At 37.8% G+C, this 24,198-nt stretch overlaps 1 long non-coding RNA gene and 1 pseudogene across 1 annotated transcript in view; both read right to left on the bottom strand.

Moving 5' to 3' along the window:
• LOC109696381 (uncharacterized) overlaps positions 1–22,985 on the bottom strand; it is a 32,740-nt gene extending 9,755 nt beyond the window's left edge. Inside the window, exons 1-2 of the long non-coding RNA XR_002213309.2 lie at positions 22,671–22,985; positions 5,364–5,468 (exon numbers count right to left, since the gene is read on the bottom strand). This is a non-coding gene — a long non-coding RNA (uncharacterized lncRNA). The remainder of the gene's footprint in view (positions 1–5,363; positions 5,469–22,670) is intronic.
• Positions 6,923–7,032, bottom strand: LOC141423696 (small nucleolar RNA SNORA70; annotated as a pseudogene).
• Positions 22,986–24,198: the final 1,213 nt, after the last annotated feature.

Raw genomic sequence — 24,198 nt, 5'->3', positions numbered from 1 at the left:
AAGAACCTAGCTCAAAAACAAAATAAAAACAAAATGTTTGGGAGTATGGCTCATGTGGTAGCCTTGGATCCAATCCCCAGTACTGTAAAAAAGACAGAGACATCTGGAATTGGATCTCAGCTCTGAGATCTGCATGACTGGAACAGAACCCTGAATTTGACTTTCCCGTATCAGCGTGGGGATGGCAATAGAACCTACATTCCTTTGTGATTTTGGCATGTCAATTCTAGGTCCTTATAAACAGCAATAGTGCAGCAGCTAGTTGTGTGCAGTTAACACTGCTAAGTTAGCCTACGAGTACACAACAGAAAATGCTGTGTACAACGAGCGCTGAGGAGAGGAAAGATTTCACAGAGGAGGGAGAGTAGGATTTATGTGGCAAGAGAGGATAAAACAAGGAGTTCCAGCTTGAATGCCAGAGGCAAGAAAATAGGAGGCAAGTCAGTAGATCTGTAAATAAATTCTGACCAAAGATTTATGTTGAAGAAATAATTACGAACAAATGGGTTAGATTTAGATCGTAGAAAACCTGAGATAAATGACAAAGGAATTTGAGTCTAAACTATATGTCAGCTAATAATAACTCAGATATCTCAGCTGCAGGGATAAAAAGATTAATACTGCATATTGAACACTGATGGGAATGAGATACTGATGGATTGTCCAAATGGTGTCCATTGATGGCCTACACTATATGAAATGCAAAATTGTTTCCTCAGTGCATTTTCTATGAATAAAATAAACTTTGTTCAGTGAAAATGCATTGTTAAAGTCATAATATTTTAACTTTCATGATTAATTCTTAAAGATGACAGATTTTCTTAATTCATGTGTTTTAGAGGTTTAACTAATTTCACGACAGCTCTTCTAAACTAACAAAATCTTCAATTTCAAAGGTGGAAGTATCAACGCAGTCCCGAAGGAAAAAATGTCATTAGTCTTAGTTATCAACTGAGAAAAATGACACTGAAATATATTAATTTTCTTCTTTTACAAAAAGAAATTTAATTCCTTCAAATGGTGCTCTAAATGTACGTCACATCAAAGTAAGACTGCTTGCTCCATGCAAAGCAGAAAGAATATATCTGGATTCATCAGTTACACCTCTGATAAATAAAATAAATTAACTATGATAATAAAACCTACATTTACGTTTTTTTGAGAAATTAATTCTTTACACAAAATGTTTTGTTGTGGGAATAACTCTTAGTTTTAGAATGGACAATGTTTCCATAACTTTTCTTATGAAATTGCAAAAATTGATAAATGTATAAGTAAACATTTTACTAATAGGTATTTGGATCACTGAGAAAAAAATTACTCAGTGGTTCTCAAAACATGGTCCTCATAACCAAAAGCATCAGCACATGGGAGGTTCAGAAGTGCAAATTCTCAGCCTCCCCGCAGACTTGTGAGTCAGCCCTCTAGAGACGCCCTGAAGTCCAGGTTTTCAGAATTTCCAGCTAATCCTAATGTGCTCTGAAAATCAAGAGCCAATAACTTAGATAATTGCCTCTAGATTAGAGATCTTTAATGAACTCTGATTATTCTCAAGTGCGCATGGGAACTTCCTGTTTTAAACATTACTTTGCATTCAGCCCAATCAGCATTTTATAATTCCATGACATTTTGATTCTTAGTCTTTGTGTGTATGTTAAAAAAAAAAAAACTTGACTATACAAACTTAAAAATGGTGTGTTAAAGATCAAGTTAACATATCCCGTCACCAATGTAAACTCTCTCCTACAAAAGGCTATCCTTTTCTGTCCGCCAATGCATAGGAGGATTTTAGGTTTCATGATCATGATGAAGACGCCTGGGCTTACAACTTAATAGTTGCTAAACTGGGCCTGTGGAGTGGCTCAAGTGGACAGCACCGGCCCTGCAAGCATGAAGCCCTGAGTTCAAACCCCAGTACTTGCAAAAAAAAAAAAAGGTCAGTTGCTAAACAAAGTACTTTTTTCTATAATTCTTTAATTCTAAGAAAGATGTTCATAAACCTAAATTTATTTTACATTCTATTCTTTACTGCAGAGAGAACCCGAATGCCATTTTTAGACTTTCCATTATTATTTTAAACAATGTAACATTTGTATACATATTTCTAAGTTACACTAATAAAGATAGGGAAATGTTCCAAGAAATGTACTTTGTGCTCTCTTCAGACCCTCTAAATTTATGTTTATTTGTTTATTAGTGTGTCTCCTTATCTAGAATAGACTTCATAGTCTTAATCATTTTTATATCTTGTGCAAAGTTCTAACTAGAGTAGGAAAAATTGAATTTGTGAAGTAAGGAAATGGCAAAGGAAAGAACAATGTGTTGGGTTTTTTTTTTTTTTTTTTGCAGTGCTGGGGGTTGAACCCAGGGACGCAGGGCCTTGAAACTCATCTATCTATCTATCTATCTATCTATCTATCTATCTATCTATCTACTTATCTATCTCCTATCTATCTATCTCTTCACACAGGGTTTTGTTGTATATCCCAGACTGGCCTTGAATTCACTATCCTCCTGCTTCTACCTCTGAGACAAGATTACTTCTGTGCTGAGATTAGAGACATGTATCACGATGCCCAGCAAAAGGAACTATTTCCAACGAATGGTATTGAGTACATTGTATGACTCAAGGGTAGGAAACTACAGGAATGATGATGTGTCTTCAGTCTACTGAAAACCAGGAAAGAGAAGAAGTAGATACCAGAATGTGTTGAAAAGCAGTTGAAAGGGGAAGACGATCAGAGAGGGATGCAGCCAGTCAAGGCAGTTTTGCAGGGAAGGTGTCTGGGATTACAAGTTGAATCTTGACTCTCCATATCTCCTGCTGGGCTGGACCCAACTGGGAAACAGAGCCAAGGGCCCTGTTGATGCAGGTTCCTCTCTCAGTGCACAGGGGCTGGGTAAAAAATAGAAGTGGGAGGACGAGGTATCTAACATGTAAGCTCTTTAGCTAGTAGCCAAATATATTATAATTGTCCTATTCCATGTTTCGGAGGTACAAAGTAGGAAGCACCGAGCTAGGGGTCAGGGTGTAGTTAGCGGTGGAGTGTGCCTGGTTGAATGGCCAGCACCACAGAGAGAAGAAGGAACAGGGCAGAGGCTAGGGGTGTAGACATGGAAATGTTCTTCTAAGCCATTGAGATGTTCACAGTTGGCTCACTTGAAAAGATGATGACCAGGTAGAATTTTGCTGAGTCGTTCTGGGAATGTAGCTCAAGATGCTAATGTCTACACTCATGAATATTTCCAATACTTGACCAAATTCTCCTTTTGTCTTTCCAGGTAAATTTTCTGTAGGTCTCACATACTGAATGTCACCATTACCACCAAGAAAATCCTCCTCAGCTTGATTTGTATTCCCTCTTCTCTTGTTCTCCCAACAGCCTTCATTCACTTCTGCACTAGGAAGTGAAGTCTCCTTTTATGAGTCCAGTATGGTTAGGTCATTATTTATTTATTTATTTATTTTACTGTGAAAGGTAGTTTAAATGTTTTAGAGGTAAATATTACAAAACTATTTCTTCTTTTTAAAAGCAACACTGCAGTTTAATTTTGTAAATTATATTTGAGTTTTTTGCTTTCATATGTTCCTGATTATTAATAGATACGTTAAGTGTCAAAAAGCTGTAACAACAACAAAAATCAGTTTTTAAGGGATTAATTATAGTTTATTTAAATAAGTGTTATCTAAATGCCTCCAAACCACATAGTTGATGAAAGACTCAAAGAATAAAACTCTTGTTCAATAAATCATAATTCCATTCCTTAACTATATTTCAGTGTCTTTCTGTATTTGTTTTAGGATGAGTCAGTTTTTAGTCACAAATTTCCCCTCCACTACCCTCTAATATTTTTGAGTGAGAGTTATTTGGTTGGGCAACAGTTTCCAACCTCATTAAAAATGAGTAACTATAGAAAAATAAAAAGGAGTAACTATAGCAACCCATTCACTTCTGCAAAAGAAATAATGATAAAACATGTTGAGTTAAAAGCAAAAGAACAGAAGAAACGCCAGACATGATGTTTGGCTGTTCTGTATTTTGAGCTGGTGCATGAAGCTGAATGATGTCTTGAACATATTTTCTTGAACTCATTGTCCAGTTTTCTTTTTAATCATGTTTGGGGTTTGTGTGTGTGTGCATGTGCGTGTGTGTGTGCGTGTGTGTGTGTGTGTGTGTGTGTGTGTGTTCCTTTTTTCTCTTTATTTCTACAGTATTTTTAGAAATCCTACTGACCATTTTGCTTACATATCTTACAGGAACACTGGCTCGTCAGCATACACAGCTTTTGTTATTTTGATCTTAGGTAATGTATCTCCTTTATTAACAAATCTGAAATATATCTTGCCTTTATCCAAGAAAAAGAAAGAAACCACCAATGTTTTGAGGATGGATAATTACAAAACTTAAGCTTCTAGTTCAATTCCAGTTTTCATTATTTCAAGCAATAAAGGATCCAGCCAGTAGATAACTTTTCTGTCTTTTTCAAGGTTAAATTGACATTTTTTCTATCTTGTTCAAGGACTTAGAATTTTATTCTAGTCGAAGATCTCAACAGTTTATAGCAAAAGGCTGTACTTCAACAATCCTTCAAGAATTCTCAACTCAGTTTTCCAACACACCAGTCCCCTTTTATACACATATCACTGAGACCAACAAAACATGTTATTTCCCACACTTATAAGCCATTCCTATCACGGGACACCAGAAAAGTTTGCCTTATGTGTGTTTATGTGGCCACTATGCTGATGATTCCAGATTTCCCAAAGTTGTGTATCCACTCCCCAAAATATTAAGCACTAGACACAGTACCTTCTCTACTCAGAATACCAGCCCAATAATCTCTCCTTTGAGACAAAAAAGAGTAAAAGTAATGTGACCCCCCACACACACTCACACACAGCACACTCAAGTCTGTCTCTGCTCAGTCCCATGCTGCTTTGGAGAAGGGCTTTCATCTGAACAGACTATCAGATAATTTTTAAATTTTTGGTTGTAAAAAACATCCATGAGGTCAGATTAAGGATCAGAATTGCCTCTCTTAAAATAGGTGGGTTATCATGCTTGCCTTTGCTGCCTGGTAGAGACTTTTATGTGGAGGTGCTATTATCTGGGACACCATTTGCCTATGGGCTGAGATCAGAGGCTCTCCCCTAATTCTGCTTTTCCCTGGAGTCCACTGCCCTCTTGTACCTGATGTAGTTCCATCAGATAGTCATTCTGTAAGTCAAGGCTTTTCATCTTCAGAAGTTCTTCATCAAAATGCAAATCGGCCTCAAAGGGCCATGAAGCAGACCCTTTAAGAGGCTATTTATTAGACAGAGTCCTGGGGAGGCTGCAGCTCTCAGCTCAAGATTCTATTACCTTTAAGAGTGCTTTCATGCTGATTGGAAAGGCTCCTGGCTTGGAGGCAAGTGAAGAATGACAAAGTGTTCTCCAGGGCCAAAGCAGAGAGGAAAGGAACAGGACCTGGAGCAAAACAGAGAGACAGAACGAAAGGCTCAGTAATTGTGTTCTGATTCAACTAGCATTAATGAGACATCTGCCATCTGAAAATGCTCTTCTCATTCATGGATGGAAAGAAGTGCAGTTCATGGGGAAATAGAGCCCTTGCATTCAAATGACCTGAACTGAAGACGCGAGCTACAGAGCAGCACATTCAACGTGGAGGCTTCACAGCAAGCCTCGCATTCACTAGCTGTGTTTCTCTGGGCAAAAGTGGGTGTCCTGTTCACTTGTGTCTCTGCTGCAGTGGTGGAGGTGGCAGTTATACCCACTTAAGATGATTATTTGGAGGATTGAATGAGATGACTAAATAAGATGCAGTAAGAACTAGAAAAAACATTACTAGTAGAATTACTGTTACTTATCAGTGCTGCCACTGAAACACATGGAGTTCTTGATACCTGCAAGGCACTACTCAAAGTGTTTTATTTAAACTTATTTAACCCCCTCTTACCCTCCTGACAAAGGTACTTTCAAAACCCTATTTTACTGTTGAGAAAACTGATCTACAGATATATATATATATATATATATATATATATTCTTATATATATATATTCTTTGTCTTATTTTTATTTTTTTTTTGTCTTTTCTTTTTTGGTGCTGGGATTGAACCCAGGGCCTCACGCATGCTAGGCAAGCGCTGTACCACCGAGCTACATCCCAGCCCTTATTTTTATTTTTCCATTTTCTCTATAAGTTTGAAATTAGTAGCAAATGAAATTTTTTAAAATAAAAATGTCCCAGTCCAGTTACCCTCTGCAGCTTGTTTACAACTGCAGGCAACTTTCAGAGTTACAAGAAGTTTACAAAACTCCATGGACAGTGGTGGAGTTTTAGTGAATTCTCAATGCTTATTTTGTGTCAGAGTTTCTTACAGAACTTCAGAGAGCAACAAGGGCAAGGCTTGTCAAGCTGTAGAGCTGAATCCTCTCAGGCAGCAGTGGCCTCAGTTGTGAGGCCCTCCTTGCCTGGTGGTGGCTCCTTTGGGGTCCTTTGAGCTGCAGGTAACAAGACCCCAGTCCAGAGGCCTTAACTGACAAAGACGTTGATTAAATAATCGATGCCATTTCAGGGTTGAATATTTCAGTATCTCTTGAATGGGTGTGGTAGTTCCCAGTATCACATTCCAGCACAACGGGGTCCAAAGTCCAGAAGGATGTATGGGAAGGAAGACAGAGGCTGAGGGGAGAAAAGTCTCTCTTCAACTGAATTTAAATGAAGCTTTTAGGGGAACAGGAAGTACTATGTATTGGTGAGTGTGATTAAGAAGGTGCAGCACAGAGTCTGCCACTTGTCCAGGGACCACGTTTGACCCCACAACCATGTCCTGGGGCTTCCCAAAGGTGCCTTGATTACCTGTCTGTAGGCTAGACTGGGGACAGCATGAGAGCCGAGACATGGGCATCCATGGAAAGTGCTGTCACCAAGGTCCCTTATGGCAGGAGGCTGCGCACACTACCAAGGAAGCTTCTGATTGTCACAGTTGCACACCAGCCCCCAAAAGAATACAGTTGATTTTAGACAGGCTATGAGACACTTTTCTCCTTAAAAACAATATGTCCTCTCAGAAGAGATTGCAATCCAAGTCAATGAAGAGTTCTGATGACATCAGTCCCATTTGTCTTAAGTCTTGGTGCTGTGCACATGAGGAGCATCTTCCAGTTTGGAATGACAGTGATGAGTCCAAACAGATCATCTGATTTGTTTTGGTAGAACAATGGCAATTCCATTGACATTCCTTGAGTACTCAACATCTCTAGGTAACAGAAGAAATCCCACTTTCATGGCCACTGCTCTCCATTTTCACCTGAGTGCATCCTTCTCAGGATCCATGGCAGATTCCCCTGATGCCTCAAGGTCCAGGCCTGGGTCCTGTGCCTACCAAGCTGAAGGCCAAGGATAGTTTTGCCATGGCTGGCTTAGATCAATCAGAAATCATTTCCAGAGCCTGACATGATCCTCCTCACACTTACAAAATCAGATCCTGATGGCAAGGGAGAAGGGGATGGAGCAGTCAGCAGAGTAGGCTCCATGGCTTTGGTAGATGTCTTGAGTGTGGACTTTGTTTCTTCTTTTGTGAATTTGTAAGAGCTGCTTAAACTACTTTTGCTGAAAAACACTAATTCCTTACTTGGTTACACAAATTAACTAGAAATAGAGAAAACCTTGGCATCCCTTTCTCCATTTTGTAACTACCTTTGTCTGAGCCATTCACCTTAGCACAGTAGTTATGGATAACATGTTTACAGAGGACACAGAGATGTATTAAGCAATAAGATTTCAGACTTGGTGAATAACTGATAGAGTCAGGATTTGAACCCAGGTTGTCTGATCTCAGAGCCAACATACTTCATCAGTTTATGATATTAAGCAGCTAATTTTTTTAATATCTGAAGGCTATATACTTTTTAAGAATTTGTCTTAATTAAGACAATATGCCTCTGTTTCCTCAAAACCACAGCAAAGATAATAGCACTAATACACCTATGGGTTTGTTGCAAATCATTAATAAAATACTGTGGTTGTGCATAGATAACACTCAAAATTTAATGTGTGTATGAATCATCTGAGGATTGTTAAAATGCAGTTTTTAGTTCTGTGGGTCTGGGACATTTCTGACCAAGAAGTCTGCATTTCTGTCAGATTTCTGGGTGATGCTGATGTTGTAGTCCAAGGACCACAAATTTGAGCATTCTAATAAATTTCTGGAAAATTTTGCATTGTTAGTTTGGGTGTTATATTTGCTATTTATATGTGACAAATTTTCCTGTATACTGATGAGCCAGGCTTGATAAGTATCATTAGGGCCTTAGGGAAGAGTTCTACTTAGACTGGGCCATTCCGTTTCCCAAAGGTACTTTGGTGATGATAAAGAAAAACAAGAAACATTTGGAATGTTCATTTTTATCTCATTTGAATGGAGAAATTAAGCACCCATTTGCAATTTTCCTATTATAGAACAAAGGAAGCCATCTTTAAGTGTTTCTCAAATGAGCAGAATTATATTACATATTTTCCTGTCAATTGTGTAGGACATCGAAGAAGATGTTTTATCACCATGTCCCTTGGAAATGATGGCCAGCTGCATTAAATTGAGATAAATTTGGCCTAAACCTGTTTTTGTACTCCAGTGATGAAATTTGGCAAAGTAACCTCAGTACATAGTGAACAATATACTAGTTCGATGTGTAAACAACTTACAACTTTACCTCAGATTATACCTGTGTGACCCAGGCTGAGTTTAGTCAATCAGTGTCAATCTCCAGCCAATCACAGGCTGCCACCTGATTAGGCGAAGCATGCCTGCTGCAGCCAACCAGCTAGTTTAAGTAAGTCATTCCTTTTTTCTAACTACAAATATAACTAATACTTGCTTGGGGGTGGGGAAATTCTGAACCCTTGGCAATGCTGCCCTATTCTATCCTTTCTCTTAAGGAAAACTTTTAACTGCTCTCAGATTCTCTGTGGTGTCATGGAAAGAGACTGTACCCATGGCTGGGTTCCCATTGCTTCATACCGTCTCCCTTTTTCCAGTAGGGAGAGGGAGGGGAAGAGCTGTGTACTGCTCACATTTTTAAAACAAAAGCAACAGCAGCCCAGTAGAGGACTGAGGATGTGTGATTATTAACCAATTTTATCTTGGGAGAAAAGAAAAAGTTACCTGGTTAAAAAAAACAAAACACTTTCAAGCTGCTGTATGTCCCTTGAAATTCTGAACCTTTCATTTCCTGTGTTACTCAAAAGAAATGTAAAAACAAGGCAAATAAAAAGTTGATTAATTCATGGTCTCACAAGGAGAAGGCAGCTTTTCTTGAGCTTGATTAATAATTCTCCCAAATTGACTTTATAGAAATTCTTTTGGATACAAAATTCCAAATAATTGTGTATAGGACCATCATCACTGCTATGAGATTTCTTCAAATACCAGTACCATAATTTTAAAAAACAAATCTAAGCAGAGCTATAGTATTTGAAGAAGAATGGTTTTCTCTTACCAGTTTCTGAAAGGTGACACAATATAGGCATGAATACCTTGCCCTTTCCTTTTTTTGTTCATACTGGACAGTTGTCTTAACAATAACATTGGATACTGTTAGAAACACACAGTCTCTATGGTGGCCAACCGACTGCTAAATATGCATTTTTTTCATTCTTCCGTCAATATTCCAGAAGGTATAAGAAAGAAGAAACAAGGTCCTGGGATGTGGGCAGGTGTCACTAGACGCCAGCGTTACTCTCCAGAGATGTCTCTAACCTTATTCTTGCACATGAATGAAGGTGAAATTAATGTAAGAATTCCACAAGTGTTACTTTATTTTTCAAAATGAAAAGCCTGGGATGATAATGTAAATGTCATATTGTCAAAATCCTCTTAAGTTCATGAAAGCTTTTCATTATTTAGAAGAGAAAATATTTTTCACTTGTTTCTCAAGTAACTTTTTGGAAAATTAATGTAATATTAAAACAGCAGCTGATAATAATAAACAGTGTTGAAAGTGCATAACTAGACTGATGTCCATTCCACAGGGTGACTCTGTAGATAAATCCTATAATGTTCATGCTCACCCCTGACATTTTGGAGAATAAATTCCAAATGGTGGGTGAGGCTTGTCTTATCTTTAGATAAATGTGTGACATAAAGGAGGGCAGAAATGTCTCCAAAGTGTGAAAATCAGAAGCCCTTCCTGGTATATAGTAGTCTGCCATACTGTGAAAATTAAATACTTGTTTGCACTATATAAAATACAGTATAATTTTTAAAAAGATATTGAGAATAGATGAAAAGACTCAAAATGTTTTAAGAGCATGAGATAACTTATATAACCATCATTCTTATATTTTAAATGTAAAAGTTAGAAATAGGCAGAAAGCTTGTTTCCTTAGAATAGAGATAAATTTGATAATCTAAAGAATATCATGTTTGGCAAAATATTTTGGAATTTGCCATATAAACTGTCAAAAATTCTTTTGAGATGTTTCATGAAGTCAGAACACAGCTGCTTCGATCCTCCTGTGTATTTTTAATACGTTGGATGTTTTCACTGCTACTACTTTATACATAATCATCCCTGTGAAGTGACGGCATTAAATGGCAACCCAGTCAGGAAGAGTGTCCAAATTCTTGACAAGACATCCCATTAGCCAACAGAATATATGGTGCAGGAAATAACCATGCTGAACTCCCCATGGGAAATGCAGAGGATGCTACTCTCCCAGGTCATGGGATGCTGTTTAGAATCCAGCCAACTAATTCCATCAACAATTCACACACTTCCTCCACTAGGACAATAGCACGCATGTTGAGAAGTAGGTGGTCAGATTTGGCAAGTGAATATACAAGACCCTCATTTAAACTTGGATTTCAGATCAAGTTTTAATAGAAATATATTCCATTCAGCCATGCAGTATATTATAAGCATAATCCATAACCCATATCATACTTAACTAAAAATTCTTCTTTTATATTGACTGGGTGCCCTATATTTGCAATCCTACTAAGAAGGTTATTTTGGGTTCAAGCTATTATCTAGATCAGTAGTAGTACCAGCCATTGTGATAGGAACAGTAGTAGAAAAAGTAATAACTGCATCAAATGCTTCTTTTGTGCTCTGTATTCACTTTCTCTTCCAGTAGTCCTGGGATTTGAACCTTATGCTTACAGGTGCTCTAGCACTGGAGCCATGGACCAGCCTTTTTTACCTTAGTTATTTTGGAGAGAGGGTCTTGTATTTATGGCCAGGCTAGCTTGGACATGATCTTCCTATTTATGCTTCCTTGTGTAGCTGAGATGGAAGGCATGTATCACTGTGCCCAACTTTTATTGATCGAGATGGGATCTTGCTAACATTTTAGCTGGGCTGTCCTGGAACCATTATTCTCCAGATCTCAGCCACCTGGGATTACAAGTGTGAGCCACAGTCTTTTGAGGTGGTTACTTCAAGAAAGAACACATCAGCACAGTGCCCAGCACAACACAACCAAAAGTACATGTTAACTGTTTCTGTTGCTTTTATTTTTACCAACATCATACTTCCTCTTAAAGAGGAGGAAGGTTAGGCTCTAAGAATCCATGTTCACTTAGGTTGAAAGAGGGCATCAAGGATTTAAATCGTGCATTGCCTAAGTATTTCCAGACCCCAATTTATGGTTCTAGGTGCAATTTTAGTCTTTGAACATTTGAACTGTAACTGAAACCTTGAAATGGCCTTCACTCACACACTGTTCTAACTTATGTCAACGTGACCATGGTTGACTGAAACAAACCCATTCAGAAGCAATAATGCTGCACAGTTACCTGGGACAAATTACTTGACCTGAGGATTTAGGGCCACTGAAAGTGTCAGGCTTTCACAGACATCAACAGACATTTTTTGGTGACAACTGTTAAAAATGCCTTGGCAAGGGTTACAGCAGCAGTAAATACTGGCAGCATAACTGACCCCAGGTCCTCTGACTCCCAGAAGTGCTCAAACATGGCGCCATTACCTTCCCCATGTGCTGAATCAACTCATCAACAGAGCAGCCATATCCAGTGTATTGGTCTTCTTTTAGAAGGTACATAAATGCAGAATTCAATACTAACATCATCTATTATACCCTTCTTCCATCAAACTTATCTAAATCACTAAGCCTGTGATTAATTTATTGACAAATTGTTTAAAATTTTTCATTATTAATTCATCTTCACTTCCATTCTAGATAATCCAATTTTGAGTATATTATTTTTGAGAAACATCTATTATTAATTCAATGTCTGAATGCTAATAAGGCTTCATAAATAATTACTCAGATGTCAGCTTTTAATAACTAATATCTTATACCACAAGCCTGTCACAGCAGTCAGACCCACAGAGTAGCAGAGGTGATGAAGGAAAGAGAGGGAATAGATATTACTCTTATGACTCCAAATCTTCACCCAGTTGCATCTTCTAACCAATGAAATAGAAGGGAAACAGCGTAACACTGTAACTAATGACCTCTTAGATAATCACAATAGTGATGAAATTGAAATATTATGTGAAACCAACATATAAGTCTTAGCTTTTATCATAATGAGTTCAACATTTTTCCAGGAGTACATGCCTCAAATGCAGAGCATTCCTTAATTTCTCATTCCTGCCAACAGCAGATGATTTTGGACAAGATATCATGAAGTCCAATGGAAAGCTGCTCCTCCCACACTTTCTGCAACAGTGCAGGTAAGCCCCCCGTCCATGAATCCTGGATGAGACAGTAATATGCAGAGGTGATGGTTATGGGCTGTAGGAACTTCCTTTTTCCAAATAAAACAGGAATCAATGCATGGTTTCTGTTCAGAAAAACAAAACACAGAACTGGACGTCTACCTGGGATGTTTTCCTTAAGAATTTAGAAGTATATTCTTAGCAACAGAGTTAATTCTTTATGTGTTACAAAAAAGAATACATTCTCAGTTAGAAATATAGTTTCCTTAAGCAAATCTTTTAAAGTATAATTGATGTTCCAATGGCGATTTTCCTCAGAATGCAAGGAAGTGAGCAGCACTAATTTTGGTGCTGTTCATCCAGTCATGCTGAGAGAGGTGTGCAGAGACTATTTTTTCAGGTGCCAGCTTCTCCATTCCTTTCACTTAGCAAACATTCTCATACTGTCTGACAGTGGCACAACTTTACTACAACAAATAAAATAATTTCATTTTTTCCATGAATAAATAATAATTAAAGAATATCCACTTATAAATAAAATGCTATTATTGCAAATTTATAGCTGTTTTCAGAGTCTGCCAGGAAAATTCTAAGAGAAGCAATGAAAAGAAAATCGAGGTAGGAATATCCCAGGGCTCAGAGATCTCTACACAGGAAGTCATTATGAACTGACATTGAATGGTGTCAGTGGTACTTTTCTGTGTCTTTTATATTCACTCCTCATCCCACACTTTCTTGCTGTAGAGTTGAGGTGGAGGTCAAAGTTTTCAAGGTTAAGCTATACAGGAAAATATCAGAATAGTCCAGAAGAGGGAATGTGACTGTATAGTGAAAAATTGATACAAAGATTGGGGAGGTGAGGAAAAACTTGAGAAATTCAGAAAATTTAAGTAATAATCTGAGGGGTCTTCATATCGTAGCTTAAAAAAATTAAAGACTGGGTTTCCAAAAAGACAGCAGCACAGCCTAAGCACAAACTTAAGTTTACAGTTATGGATGTGACTTAATTTGCAAGAGGTTTCAGTATGATTTCTGTCTTATAAAAACTCATTATTATAAAAGATGATATACATGAGATAAAACTAAACCTTGTATTAAATATAGCCAAGATACAGAGATTCATTTAGGCAGAAATAAAAGAGGAATAGAATGAATAGTTACCATGATAGGGAAAGATACTTAAATGCAGTGTCTCCGTGCTACTCCACTGTGAAAGAATGTTCCTGTGTTTTCTACTTCATTCTGAATGCCGTGTGTGCTTTATGTTGGACCCAATGTGAACTAAGGAGGTAGTACTAGGCTGGTTTACTAAGGTGCACTTTACTTTACTTTCTGGCAATTGACACATAATATATCCTCACTCAGAAACATCTCTTCCCTCCTGTTTACTCCTTGCTCTCTCCTTCCTTTTCCTTCTTCGCCTAGAAATACATAACAATGCTTAAGTCATTTCAGAAGGAATCTCCTTTCACTAAATAATTGTAAAATAATATACCTCTTCAAATGAGAGAGCTTTTCTCTCCCCTTTTTTCCATGAATTTCCTACATACAATTGCGTAGGTGGCATTTATACATGTGCCAGGAAACAGCCTATATAACATCCTTAGTATATGGATAATTCTCTTTAGTTTAAGTAATAGCAGTAACTATAAATTTATATCAAGGATCTATAGTAGTAACTATAAATTTATACCATTTGTGTGCTAGTTGTATCTTAAGAATGATTATTAAAAAAGGATTATCTTACCACATAGTAACAATCTGCTAAAACCCTTAGATGACCAATGTTTCTGGACTAATAGGTATATAGATATGAATTTTACAGTCTCTCTCTCTCTCTGACTGTATAGGGGTTTCAACTCAGGGCTTTGCACTTGTTAGGCAAGTGTTCTATCTCTTGAACTATACCCCCAGCATTACAGCCTCATTTTAATAGGTTGTGCCTTTTTGTGTACTGTCCGTCCATTTAATCTTAAAACAAACTTTAACCAATCCAGACAACTGGACAGAAATTCAGCTGATCTCTTCTAGGGCCATGTTTTGAGACATTTTTTAGTGAGCTAAAAGGACTAATTTTTAAAATCTATCCTTCCTACATTTAACAACTATAACTAGTAAGAGTTGTAACTAGTGTCTTTGAGAGATTTGTGCCTTTTGAGGGGTGGTGACCCATTGAGTAAAGGAACATATAATCTTTGATCATGATATTGCCTCAAACTTTGATTTCAACCAGTTTGTAGGATGTGACGTGTGAAATAAGCATTAAGATTTTTCTGCTTCTAAATCATATCTGAAATGGTATGATAACTTGTTAAGAATCTCATATCCATTTCTAATCTTGAATACACCCACCTGTTAAGAGGAAAGCATTGGAAGAGATGCCATAGAAGAGGTTCCTATCTGTTAAATTTTTTCAGTTGTTTTCAATCTCCATACAAACTAGAAAAATGTAGATGCCTTCAGAAAGAGACACTTGATATAATCCTCTGAAAATAATGTCTTATCCATTGCAACAGCTCTGCTGGGAAGCGAGTCCCATTCCTTTCTCACGTGTAACTTCTAAAGAATGCGACCATAGTAGTCTATTCCTGCACAACAAATTCCCTCTTGAAACAACAGGACATCTATTAGCTCACAGTCCCTGTGACTAGGACTCCAAGCTTACCTTACCAAATCTTCTGCTTCAGAATCTCACAAGACTGCAGTCCATGTTGGCAAAAGCTGCAGTGATAATCTGAGTCTTGGTGGGAAAGGATTTGACCTCAAGCTTACAAGGTAACTGGCATTATCAGGTCTTTGCAGACTGTCAGACGGAAGCCACCCTCAGTTTCTTCCATGCACCCTTCTCTGCAGAAGATGTCTCATCACAGAAGTTTGTTTTTTTCGAAGCTAACAAGGGAGAGATGCTCCTTACAAGAATGAGGTTACAATATACACAGAAATGGCATTCTATCACCTTTGTTGAATTTTACTGGTTAAAATCAAAGTTATAAGTTCCACTCACACTCAAACAGAAAGAAATACACAAGGGTCTTAACACCAGGGGATGGGAGACAATCCTAGAGTCTGTTTGCCACAATAGGCAATAACCCTATTAGTATGATCATGAGAAAATATTTTCTTAATTATACTATTTAATATTTTGTTTCATTTTTGAAATCCCTCCTTGATGCACTGAGAAAAAATTCAAATATATAGTGTTAAGGATCACAAAAGATATATGCTATAAACTAAAATTTTAGAGTGATAATCAAAACTGCATTTAAATCTCCCTTCATATCCCATTGCAGTGAAAGGAAGTCATCAGTTGAGAATGTTAAGATATTATGGAAATCTGCATAGGATCTTGTATAGTAAACTCCCACCAACTGCCAACCAGTGAAATTGTTCCCAGAGAAGACTTTAAAGTGTTTATGGATCATTGGAAAGGTCATGATGCCAGTATGAAATTTTTCTCATCAGATGCAGATAAAATTAGAGCCAGGAAGATAGAAGGGTGGTTCTTCCCTGCCTGCTTGACACAACTACTTCCTCAAGGAATTTCTAAAGGTCCAGAAGAGTTCCTTCCAGTTCCATAAGCACTCCATGGTATGCATGCACTGGATATATGTGCAGATTTCTGTGACAAAGTTTATGTTTAACATGAAGACTATACTGTTGGCAGAAGCCTACCTGAAGTTCAGCTATGCCTTCTTCTGCCATTATGATGACATAGTTAAGCCTGGCAGGACTCAATACAATGGGAATGGAAGAGGTTGAAAGAGGGTGTTAAGTAACATAGATCCTGCTATTGATATGGGAAATTGTAGGGTAAGTTTTTCTAACTTGTGCAAAGATTTTAAAATTTTGTTTGTCAAATAAATTCATTGTAAGCCTGAAAGACATAATAGGTTGGATGAGAGAAAAATGTATCTGAAAATACATAGTGGTAACTTAGCCCATTTTCTATTGCTAATAATACAATGCTACACTCTAAGTAAGCTGTAAAGAAAAGAAGTTTACTTTGGATCGTGATTCTGGTCCATGGCCAATTGGCCACATGTAGTGATGGCATCCATTCTGGCAGGCAGAGTCCTTAGGTGCAGGAAGCATGCAATAGACCTAGCCACACAGGCTGTAATGGGAGATTCACTGTCAAGATAATCTACTAGCATATTAATCCATTAGCACATGAGCAAGTTAATGTGCTTGCCAGTGCAGGGACCTAATCACCTCTTAAAGATCGTACCAGGGTCCAGATAGCTCGGAGTAGTTCAATGAGAGTTTCAGAGGATGGACCATAGCAGGTGGAAGCTTTTAGTCCCAGACCTACCATTTACTGGGTGAATTCTCTGTGATATTCTGAGCTCTTCTTCCTTAATCTGTAAAGTTAAGGTGATATTTTCTATCATGCATAGTGATGAAATGAGCATAGGGCCTAGAACATTAATTTAATCTCTATAAACAAGTATTTTCCATAAACCAGCCATTGAGCTATATCCTGGAAGTCCTACATGAAAAATTTTATTCCATTCATTTCTATAAACTGAAAATCAGAGTGGTTTGTAGTAAACAAGATTGAAAATATCACAATGATATTTAATGGAAGTTAACCTACCATTCTCATTTATATCTCAAAGGGAAGGCCAAATGCCAGAAAGTATGACTTAGTAGCATATATGGAAAGTATTATCTTTTGGTGTCTGTAACCTAAGTCACAAGTGTGATGTGTTTACCACGAAACAGCTAACATTTTTAGGTAGCTTTAACAGAAACAGGATGGTAGAGCAAAGACTATCATCCCTCTGCTTGCAACCCTAGTCAAACAATCCTGAGAAGCTTGCTGTTTTCTTCTGGGGGGGCATTGAAAAGACATCAAATACTTATCCAAAAGACAAATTGATGCCAACTCGCAATACTGTACCATTTGTACAATTAGTGAAAAGTTTGACATATTTTAAAAGAGCAAGGATCTTGGTGGGAATGTAATTATTGCTTTTAAATATCTGACAGATTATCTTATGCAGGAGAGCATACACTTGATCTGTGATGTCCCACAGTACATTAATGGAATTATTTGAAAATGGTTAACTTGTGGAAATTAATATCAGTCATGAAATAAATGTGTTAGGAAATCACATGGAAGGGATATCTCAGGTGATGCAGCATATAAAACCCCTTCCCCAGCCACTCCATTCACTACTGTAGCTGGTTTGTATTTTCTCCATTCTGTCTTGGGATAGGGTTTTTTTTTTTAATATTCCTTGTATCACTTCTGAAATACCTCCATGTATTTATTACCTTTTCAAATGTCTCTTCTGCTTCAGTTTTTCTCCTCTCCTCCTCTGCTCTGTTTAGGTGTGTGTTGGTTTTTCTGACTCTAGCCTCCATGTTTTACAGCAATGTTTCTAATTCTTCTCTGTGGTTTTATTCAGTTTATTCAGATCTATTTTCCAGTTCAATAATTTTATCACCAGCTAGGTTTAACATGCTGTTAAACTCTTTCATGGAAGCTTATTTTAAGTGAATGTTGACTCCCTGTACTTCAGGATTTGATTAAATCTGAAAAATATTTGCTTTTTAATAGATTAGCTTAAAATATTTGCTTGTGTGATTCCAGAACCTCTGCTTTGGAAATTATTCCTGGACTATTTCATATTGACAAATGATTTAACTTGGAAGACTACATTCATAGACAATAGGGTCAGGCAACTGTCAGCAACTTAGGAGAGCAAATATGTAATGAGTATTTCCAAGACATTGAACCATAGTTTTAAGAAATTGGATTTTCCCAAACAATTAACTTAAAATGTTATTCCATAGTCAGCATTTTAAAATGCAAATTTCTCTCCCCCATTCATTTCTTAATACTTAAAAGGTCCTCAAAATAATATTTTCTGATATATTTATTTAAAATTACACTAAAATAGAATACTTAATTTTTAACTTAGTGACATTTTTCAAATGTTAGGTCTCACAGCAAATGAACTTAAAAATAATCATATATGTAAACTTTTTGTTTGTTCATAACAAGCTGTGAAATACGCAATGCTATAATGCTGAATTCTGTGCAGTTTTATTCTTTTGATGAGACTACACTCTGGTAAATAAGTAAATAAATAAAGAAAGTAAAATGCTTATCAAATTGGTGCCTGCAGTGAACTTTTTGTTTGAATAAAATGAGGCTGGTTGAAAAAAAATGGGCTTTTTTGGAACACCCAGAGGGCTTTTCTCTCATTTGCTCAGTGACATGCTGCATGTTAGAGAGACAATCCAGACATACTTTAAAATGTGATTTTAATATCTCTGTGAACATATTTTGAACTTATTTTTTTAAATCATCTATAACTATAGTATCTCATTTTGCAGAGAGATTTGAGAATTGTTACTACCCAAATCATGGCTGTAGGATTCTGCATTATAAATATGTGATGATTTGTAGACTTTTTAAACATACAGGTAAAAGCAGAGATAAACTGGGGAGAAGTTACAGAAAACAAGAACTATTACTCTCCAATAATTAAAAATGGACAAAGTTGAGGTGCTATCAAATAATTTGTCTAGTTGGGCTGGAGGTATAGGTGAGTAGTAAAGCACTTACTTAGCTTGTGCAAGTTCCTTGGTTTGATTCCTAGTACCACAAAGCAAACAAACAAAAATAATTTACCTAAAGAGATCCTGTATTGGGCTAGGTATGCTGGCTCATGCCTTTAATTCCAGCTACTCAGGAAGCACAGATCTTTCCTATCTGAAAAATAACTAAAGCAAAAAAGCCTGGAAACGTGGCTCAAGTGCTAGAGCACCTGCCTTGCAGGTGTGAGGCCCTGAGTAGTTCAAACCCCAATACTGATCAAAAAAAAAAAAAAAAAAGAAAGAAAACCTGGGTTGGATTATTCTAGCTTTTCTGTGCACTTTTATTTGCTTTGAGGTTCTTTTGCAGAAGTTACAGTATTTATGATAAGCAGAAATATGATTATGGTATATGAAACAGAATGGCTCCCATAGAAAAAAATAAGATTCTTTCATTCCACAAGTTCCAAGAATCTGATTCAAAACAGCTAAAGTATGTTGGCTAGTCTAAGGATAACCTGGGCTTCAGGCATGGCACAGGAATGGCCATCGGGGCTTGGGGCCTCCCTAGCAATCTCAGTTCTGTATCCTCTGTGCCAATGTTGCTTGCAAGCACTTCTCACATGGCAGCCCCTTGGTGCTACAGACATACAGACTGGCCTCAGTCTCTGATCATTTTCAGATCGCTCAGGTCCCAGGCTCCTTAGGAACTGATTTCCATGCTCAGGAAGGTGCAACACACCGATTGCCCAAACTTAGGTCATGAACCTTCAACTCAACCACAGGCTCCCGAAGCCTATGGGAGTTAGGGTCCTAGAGCTCAGTCCACACAAATACATGGGCTGAGAGATGAACAGATTTTGCACGCAGCAACAGTGTGTTGTTACAAGAAGAAAATAAAATGACGACTAAGGATGCAAAACCTACAGAGGTCCACTAAACATGTGATGTAATGTAGAATCGACCACATAAAGCCTTTAAGAACAGGCATGCCTGAAAGTTCTAAATTGACCAAAAGGAAAAAATCTGATGTTCTGTGTGGGAGTAGATTTTTTTTTTCTTACAGCTCATTAAATTTGACCCAACCTGGTAATTTCAATGACTTCAGAACTTGAAAAATGACTAGCCCAGGGAAAATTCCTCAAAATATGCCTTTGGATGAATAGCTTCATCTTCAGAATTCTGTGAAGTATGAAGAAAATTATTTAAAACTTGCATAAAAAAGGCATTTCCTGAATAAAATGTTGATGGGAAGTTTGTTATTTTTCAAATTTATTATTCTCTGTTAAAGGAAGTAACTTGTTAGACAAAATCCAATGGTCTATGAAAAGTCTTAAATGAGCATTACATATGATTCAAACTATGGACAATCTTCAGATTTTAGTTGTCAAAGGTGTGAAGTATGAAGTGGGAGCAATACTAAGATAAAATTCCAGCTCTGACCCTTCATTGTCTTATCAGCACTGGCAATTCCCGCCGTCTAAACCCTTGAGATAATCATAGCATATATGTCATAGCAATTGTACATGAGACAAATGAGAACAGTTAATATACAAAGATGCCTGGAATATGAACAAGTTCTAAAGTGTACAGTGGAAAATCATTCCCTATTCATCTATCCATCTACCAGTCCACGATGGTATGTCTGGTTAACAAAGACAGCTCCCTTCCACTCAATCATTAAGAAAAACCAATTCCTTCCATCTGTGGTTCTGTGGTCCCCAGCTATGGGAGGAAAAATAGAGAGAAAAACATGATTCCTTCTTTATAGTGTCACAAGTGCAAGATGTCACAGGGGAATCCACAGACGCGCTAGGGGGTTCTTGCTCTCAGAACACTCTCAAGAATGAGAGTCTGGAGCACTGAGTTACAGGCAGGAAAGAAACTTTATTGATAGAGAAAGGCTGAGTGGAGATGCATAGCAGGGTCAGGAAACTGGGAGTTACTTGAGCCCCGGTTAGGGGCTCCAATCATAGAGGGGATTTGTAGCAGTCCCATAACATAAATCAGCTCCACAACATCTTAGGGATGTGGAAGCTCCTGCGACCTCTGTGGGCCAAGAGTGGACCTATAGATTCCACTAAGAACTGTTCTTTAGGTTAGGGTGGAAGCCTTACATATATATACCCCCACTCCAACACTCAGGGGACACCTGATTTCCGGCCCTGCTGTGCATCTCTACTCAGCCTTTCTCCACCAGTAAAGTTTCTTTCCTGCCTGTAACTCAGTGCTCCAGACTCTCATTCTTGAGAGTGTTCTAAGAGCAAGAACCCATAGTACATCTGTAGATTCCCCCGTGACATCTCACGTCCTTGATAGTAGGACATGAGTGAACAAATCATTTGTTCATTATTTATTGAGAGCCAGGGCTTCACACAACCGAAGAGATGCTAAGGTATGTGGCCAAGCAGAGCTTCCAGGACAAAAAAGGGGAATAATCTCCAAGAGTTGTATTTACTAATGGACACACGCAAGACAGAGTTGCAGCTTTGTTCTAGACATAATCTACATAGCCATATCTATTTCAGTGGGTAGAAAGACACTAAACTTTTTTGAATGAAATATCACACTTGTGAAGTGCTCACTACTACATGTCTCAGATAGGAAGTTACTGAATTAAAAAATAAAGATTTCAAAAACAAATCAGTATGATAAGTACAACTTAAATTACTATGGGTTTTGCAACCATTTGGCACATAAAGAAGTTTATGAAAATGAAAAAAATTTGAAGTTCTAAAATCTTAAAAAGTTCCTAGGTTTTAATATTTTTTGTATTGCAAAATCAAAATTTTTTAAACATAAGAAATTTCTTCTGCTAATTTGCAAATGATACAGCCCTCTTTTCAAGAATCAGTTTGTACACTTGAGGTTTAGACGGTAGGTTTTGGTGTTGAAAGGACTTAAAAGTCTCAGAAATATCAGTATTTGCAAAGGCTACTGATGTGACTATTCACTGATCCCCCTTGCACCCAAATCTTCCCTCCCAAAAGCCCCAGGAATTGCCTGGTTCTCTTCCCTGATTCATTTCTGCTCCTATGCCTCTCACCCACAACTTGTCAGCATGAGTATGGAATTTCACAAGACTTAGCTCACAAAGCAGAATCAAAGTCATATGAATTAAACCCACAGTGATTCCCAACTTGTACTGGATAGGATAAAACAGATTGCCAATTCTTGCAAGGAGTTGTCTTCTACAGAAATCACATAAAATGTTCAGATCCTAGTAGCACCACACAAACTATAAATTTTCAGTCGAACAACACGAAAAAAGAAAGAAGCAAAAGGTAGATAATGCTGAAAATGGAAAAAAGTCAATGTTCACCAACTCAAATCAATAGAATATTTTTTACGCATAAAGGAGATTCTGGTATGCTCTTATAAAGACAGGTATTAACAGCATGGCTTTTATGACAATACGATTTGTACTCACCCAGAGCAAGTCACCAGATGAGAATGTGGTCAAAAGAATACAACTGGACTCTCTGTTAACTAGAACAGACACTGCAGCATAAAACAAAGACTGAGAGGGAAACTTTGTCAGCTAGAAAGTAAATGAATCCCTCTGACAGGAAACTCTTCTGCACCCAGAAGCCAGACTCATCTTGAGGCCTTGTGAGTGGTTGCCTATCAAAGCTCGCAGAGAACCAGGGTCTTCGAGCAGCATTGAGAAGGTTGGAGCCGACGTGATATCTTACTGGAGACAGTAAGAAGACAGTTTAGAAGAATATAAATGACTAGGTTTTAGTTTCTGTTGTTTGTTTCCTACACTGTTATGTATTTGAACTTACAGAAGGCTTCAAAATGAGAGGCAGAGTTGGGGTAAGCAAATGAGAATTGATGACTTCCCTGTTAACAGAGTGATGGCTCAATTTGTATTTACTGGCTTACAACATAGCTGTGAGAAAGCATTTTTCTAGTGTTGGTTAACGTCACTGCCACAGCTATAAAACTGCCTTGGAGTCCTGACTCTCACTGACTTCAAAATTAGGCCTGGTAGGCTCTGGAATTTACCACTTTGCTGTAACTGAGAAAACAGCTTCCGTGATGCAGTCCCCAAGTCACCAGATGATGTAGCACAAGAAAGGTGACCAGGGCAGAGCTCAAGATTCTTTCTGCCAGAGGGGACAGGACATGGTGATTGTGAAGGGAGACGAAGGTTCAGGCTGGGAAGCAGTTTTGGATTCTGCTCTGGGGTTCCTGCCTACCTCTTTGGCGTGTCTTTGGAGACAAAAGTCACATGGAACACAAAGGAGGTTTGTTTACCTATTATTCTTAAAAAGCCAAGACAAACAAAAATTACCTTAAACATTGTCATTACAAAATGTATGTTTATAAGGAGTAGCTGTCTAAAATACACATTTTTCCTTCAGATTTGAGAACAATGAGGTCACTAGCCACACTTCTCAGATCTCCAAATCTTGCTTCACTCAGCATTAGCAAGAGCACAGCGGAGTTTCTGCCTTGCTCTTGCAATACACAGACCATTGCAGTACTCAAGCAAGCATGTCTCTCCCTCGACCCAGAGCAGACTCTCACCTAATCCACTTTTTCATACTCTTTCCTGATTTTTCATCTTTGCTTGGAAGAAACACAGTGGGCTGTGTTTGTTATTCTCACCATAGCAGGCAAGATCAGTGCCAGACCAGGTTAAGGTAGATAGTGATTCTGAGGCATAGGACTCTAGGCAGAGGGTACACTTCACTGGGGCTTTGAAGTCATGAATGGAAATCCAGAGTAGGGTGTGGTAAAACAGAATCATAAAGAATAATGAAATTTTGAGCAGGGTCCAGATTCTTTCAAATTATTGCTCACGACTTATGTGGGAGAAAAATTTGCTAATTTTCTTGAAAGATTTTTAGTCATAGGGATAAGGCCATGAGAAAAGAGAAGAGATGGAGTGGTAAACCCATGAGGACAGGATTCACTACAGTATGCTCAGCACATATGCTGCCTCATAG

Source organism: Castor canadensis, chromosome 5 (assembly GCF_047511655.1).
Source record: "Castor canadensis chromosome 5, mCasCan1.hap1v2, whole genome shotgun sequence".
NCBI classification, from domain to species: Eukaryota; Metazoa; Chordata; class Mammalia; order Rodentia; family Castoridae; genus Castor; species Castor canadensis.
This window is presented reverse-complemented; position numbering and strand designations above follow the sequence as displayed.